We start from the raw sequence: 4,718 nt of genomic DNA on the forward strand, positions 1-4,718 counted from the left end.
GCACACCTTTCCCAATTTTAAAACATTCAGTGTTCCCATGCTTTGTTCAAACAACTGCTGCTTGGTCCAGGTACAGATTTCTCAGAAGTACAATTAAGTGTTCTGGAGTACTCACTCCATACATTGAAGGAATTGGCAAAGAATAAGGCACCAGGAATTGATGGAATAAAAATTGAAATCTTTCAAGAAAGTGAGGCGGCACAAGAGGCACTCACTCATCTCTGCCAAGAAATTTGGAAGACAACTATCTGGCCTACTGATTGGAAGAGGTCCATATTTGTGCCCATTCCAAAGAGAGGTCACCCAACGGAATGCAGAAATCATCGGACAACCTCTTTGATATCTCAAGCAAGTAAAGTTTTGCTAAAGGTAATACAATGGCTACAATCATACATTGACAGAGAACTTCGAGAGGTTCAAGCTGGATTCAGATGAGGCCGTGGAATGAGAGATATCATTGCTGATGTCCGATGGATCTTGGCTGAAAGCAGAGAGTATCAGAAAGATGTTTAGCTATGCTTTATTGACTATGCAAAGGCTTTCAGTTGTGTGGATTATCATATCATGTTGTTGTTGTTGTTAAGTGCCATCCAGTCGGTTTCGACCCATAGCGACCCTGAATAGGGTTTCCGAGGCTGTAAATCTTTACAGGAGCAGATCGCCTCATCTTTCTCCCGTGGAGCAGCTGGTAGTTTCAAACTGCTGACCTTCCGGTTCGCAGCCCGATTCGTAACCACTATGCTACCAGAGCTAGCATATAATTCAAGATAGATCCTGCAGTGTTCTTTTTCATGATGAATGCCACAGCATTCTTCTTCAACTGGTCGTTACTGACATTGTAAACCTTGTGACTGTCAGATTCAGAATGGCTAAGAGCAATCCATTTCATTTTACTAATGCCTAGGTTATTGATGCTTATGAGTTCCTTTTCATGTTGACGATTTAGTTTTCCTAGGTTCATACTTCATACACTCCAAATTTCAATTATTATTGAATGTTTGCAGTCATTTCTCCTTGTGTTTAGTTGTGTTCCATCAGCAAAGGAAGGTCCCCAAAACTTTGCACTGTTCATGCTATCACAATCAACCCTACATTCAGGAGGCAGTTTTTCTCTAGTCATATTTTGCATGCCTTCCACACTGAGGGGTTCATCTCCTGATACTATATCTCACAATATTTTAGTGCTATTCATTAGTTTTGGCTTTTTTTACAAGTTTAAATCATTTTGTATTTAAACAGGTAAATGAAATTCACAACTTAATTTACTCATGTAAACTGCCTTCAAGATATGCTGCAGCTAAGATGTGTATTCGATTTACATGCATTTTTGGAGAAGTCAGACAGAAGCAGCTGCTTTTTCAATAAATTGGGCCAATTTCACATCCCTCTTTGGTCAGTCCACCACAGTACAGCAAAGTGAGAGTTATCTGAACCTTGTTGCACAATTTGAACCATTCCGGGTGATGATTCATCTTCTCTGTTTGTAGGGCCACTCGGGACATAAAGCCAAACGCCGGATTAAAATTTTTGAATGAAAACTCTTTGTAGATGGCATTTCTCTCACTTACTTCTGATCATCCTGCAACTTTAAGGTCAAGTATAACTTGGTTCTTCTCCTCTGGTGTCAGTCTGTGAGCATCTGCTGACATGGCCAAGAGGCTTGGGCTCCAGCCCTGAGCACCACGAACAGGCACCAGTTTGTCTCCCCTCATAGTTTTTTAATATTCTATATTCCAGTGTATCTGACAATGTCCCACTGCCATTCATAAGGTTTTCAGTGGCTAAACATTCAGAAGTTGTCTGCCTCTCCTTCCTAGATTGTGTTATTCTGCAAGCTCATTTGAAACCTGCCCACCATGGATGACCGTGCTGTCATTAAAAATACCAGCAGCATCGCTTTCAGCCTCACAGTAACGTGCAAGCCACCACTGTATGACCAACTTTCACATGAGTGGTGGGACTTGATGGGAGTTAACAAAAATAATGTTATTTTATATATATCACATCAACATATTAATTTTCTTCATGATATAAAAGGTATAGTCATGGTTTAATGTTGAACGGTTTACAAATCAAATATATAGTCTGATTCATTGTAAAATCAATAAAGTGTGATTCATTGTGTTTGTATCTTTCTTTGAGGTTCACACCTTATTGATTGAATTGTGTCTCCTCCTCCCAAAATATGCGTCGTCATTTCCAGTACTTTTTGCTAGTGGATGTAATCCAATTTTCAAGATGTTTAAAGTTTTCTTTATAATGTTATTGAGATCCTATCATGTGTGGTATATCTTAAGCCAATACCTATGAGGTACTTATCAAGCTGATTGGACAAAGAGAAAGTATCAAATGGGGAAAGACAGAATCCAGGCCAAAGCTGAAGAGCGATAAAGACCTTCTTGCAGGGTCTACTGCAAGAGAGAAAACATTCCCTTAGATAATATGCCGTAAATTCATGCATCTATTCTTCTAAACTGTGAGAAAATCAATTTTTTGTTTATTAAAGTCACCCACTAATAGTATTTCTGTTATAGCAGCATTAAATAGCTAAGACAATACCTGAGACTTTTAGTAAATTCATTCTCATTTAGAAATAGTTGGAAAGCTAATAGGAATTAAGCATAATTGTATATTATCTACATTAGTTTTAACAACAACAAAAAAGCTAGCTATATGCTAGTGAAATAATAAATTGTCTGTGCCTTCTGTCTTTTATTATTCTATTTCAGGCAGTAGCACTGATGTTATGAAAGACTGTTTGTAGTGAAATCTGAAGAAATGTTACTGAATGTAAGCGAGAGACTAATGAAAACAAGAGTTTGGGACATTTTTCATATTATGTCTGTCATTTCTAGTAATAATTTGCCATTTAGATATGACTTCATATAAATTTTATGTAAATATTGAAAGTATTCTGAATTGATGGAAGCATGAAATGTTGTCCTTTAACTTCTACTGATTATAAAAGCACTTCCCTTAGGCTGTGGTCAGTTCTGTTTTAGGATTCATGGACTTTTAAAATAAATTACCATGCAAGCATGTTCCTTTTTGAGGCTGAAAGTGTGCACTCTTGATAATTACTCTGAGATAATATGGATAAACAGTACATTTAGCATACATTAGTGCATCATTCTGCTGATATTTTTTGTTGGTAATTGGGATAATCATGTCTTTTCGAAGGTCCCAACTTAGGAAAAAGTAATGATCATACATAATTTCTGTCAGTCATGGTCTCCTATTCATTTAATATTCATTTCATGGTTTCTCAGTCAGTGTTTCATAGTCATTGAGCTAACAAGATTCTCTTAGATGACTGTGGAATTGATATTACCTGTTTTGTGAAATGCCGCAGAGGGGAGAAACTACATATGTAAATTGGAATAAAATGAAAAAGGTAATATCTGTTTAATTTTAATTTTCATATATAAGAAAATAATACTGTTCTTGTGTATATATCTTGTCGCCCAGTTGCTTGAATTACTGCATAATATGAATTAGTACTGAAAAACATCAGCAGATCATTGATTATGTCCTGGTCTTCAATTTTTTTTGTAAATTTATTGAATCCTAATTGATGTGTCTTGGTGGTGGAAAGGATCAGAATTTCCTTTTTAGGATTCTCAGTTCTAAATAATTGTGAATTCAGTTTCATAAACATGTCTATTGAATCTCATTTATTGTGAAGGATATATTGACAGATTTATGTTTGAGGAATAGGTTTTTTAGTTATTACCCACCAGAAGCTTCTCAGAGAGGCTTTATAAGGTCACTATGAGTTGGAACCTTCTTGATGGCACTAAACAACAACAACAGTTATCATGTATGCATGTGTACATATGTTGTTTTTAAGTTCCGACTCATAGTGACCCTGTTACCAGGATGTAACATCTTGGGAGAGACCAAATCGGGGAAGGATCAGAACAGCCATGAATGCCTGACAGAACCGTGGAGATACAGATGTGGACATTCAGTTTTTGGTATCTGTTCATTGATCTCTCGCTGTCTGCACACCTCCATTTTGGTGACTAGAGGGGATGTCTGAGCGAATGGGCACCCATGCGCAGAGATCTCCTCAAAATTTAAAATGACAGTTTCCATGTAAAAACCAAATGGCCATCACTTGTCTGTCAGTTTATCGTACTGTGGTGGCTTATGAGTTGCTGTGATTCTGAAAGCTATGCCACCGGTATTTTAAATAACCAGCAGGGTCACCCATGGTGGACAGGTTTCAGATGAGCTTCCAGACAAAGACAGACTACGAAGAAAGAGTGAAAAACTACTTCCAAATCTTTAGTCACTGAAAACCTTATGCATAGCAGGAAAACACTGTCAGATATAGTGCTGGAAAATGAGTCCCTCAGATTGGAAGGCACTCAAAATGCGACTGGGGAAGAGCTGCCTCCTCTAAGTAGAGTTGACCATGATAACGTGACTGGAGTTAAGCTAGTGGGAGAAAAGCCCGCAGGACCTTCATTTGCTGATGGGGCACAACTCAAAATGAAGAGAAAGAGCTGTAAACATCCATTGAAACTCGGAATATGAAATATACGAAGTATGAATCTGGGAAAATTGGAAGTTGTCAAAAATGAAATTGAAAGCATAAATGTTGATATCTTAGTCATTAGTGAGCTGAAATGGACTGGTATTGGCCATTTTGAATCTGACAACCACATGGTTTACTATACAGGGAATGACAAATTGAAGAGGAATGGTGTTGC

The 4,718-nt window shown here is 37.5% G+C and overlaps 2 pseudogenes across 1 annotated transcript in view; one reads left to right on the top strand and one right to left on the bottom strand.

Moving 5' to 3' along the window:
* Positions 1–4,718, top strand: part of LOC102825367 — a 321,856-nt pseudogene that overhangs the window by 174,726 nt on the left and 142,412 nt on the right. The gene's annotated exons all lie outside the window — the stretch shown is intronic.
* On the bottom strand, positions 1,337–1,649 carry LOC102837335 (annotated as a pseudogene).

This window comes from Chrysochloris asiatica, unplaced genomic scaffold, assembly GCF_000296735.1.
Source record: "Chrysochloris asiatica unplaced genomic scaffold, ChrAsi1.0 scaffold00068, whole genome shotgun sequence".
In the NCBI taxonomy this organism is placed as follows: Eukaryota; Metazoa; Chordata; class Mammalia; order Afrosoricida; family Chrysochloridae; genus Chrysochloris; species Chrysochloris asiatica.